We start from the raw sequence: 914 nt of genomic DNA on the forward strand, positions 1-914 counted from the left end.
AAAGATTCTATTTGTTAAATATATATATACAGGATCAGGAGTTGAGTATTTTAACTTCTGTTTTCTGCCGGTAGAAGAATTGTGAATGCAATCAGAGTAACGAACTCAGATAACAGTGTTGTGGGTGTAATTTTTAGAGACATAGTTGCCATAGGATCACAATGTGTGGACATAATTACTGAAGCTGTGATGGCTACTATTGTATTTCTGAGAAAGCTTTTGAATATGGTTGGTTATATTGCAGTAAGTTTCAGTGAAAGAGGGGGAAACTTTGCAGAGGGATTAGGGCAAAGATCTCTCGAGTTAATATCTGTTTCTTCCGACATAGAAATCAATAAGCTCTTAAATTTGAATATTTATTATTTTTCATTTTTCGTCATATCTTTATAACTACTTCCTATGTACGCGACGTATTTGAAATAGAAATATTAGCCGTTAAACAGCTGGTCACCTCCTCCCCGCTTCCGCTTTATTGTCGCCTTCTGTACAACCTTTCGCTTTGAACAGGTAGGTGGTCCTGATTTGTTCTTTGCTCATTTATTATCATTATTATTTATATTTATTCTCTCAAAGTTTATTTAATCTCTACTTTTTTTCCCCTATTGTTTTTGTTTTATGTACGTCTTCTGTACCTTTTTAACTGTATATTTTACGTATTTTTTTAAAAATTTTTACTCTTGCCATTGTTACTTATTTTTTATTCTTATCATTGTTTATTTAGTTATTTTATCTTATTGTTGTAATATTCTCAGTTTTTTTTGTATCTTTTTAGCCCTGATGAAGTCCTGCAAAGTGGGGCGAAACGTCGGACATTAAAGTAGTTATAAGCTATTTGTTCTTTCTTTGACCGCAATCCTGACCATCTTCTTATATTTAAATTTTTACGGTCAACTACACACACACACACACACACA

This window comes from Halyomorpha halys, unplaced genomic scaffold (assembly GCF_000696795.3).
Source record: "Halyomorpha halys isolate HHAL.00 unplaced genomic scaffold, Hhal_1.1 Scaffold532.1, whole genome shotgun sequence".
Taxonomy (NCBI): domain Eukaryota; kingdom Metazoa; phylum Arthropoda; class Insecta; order Hemiptera; family Pentatomidae; genus Halyomorpha; species Halyomorpha halys.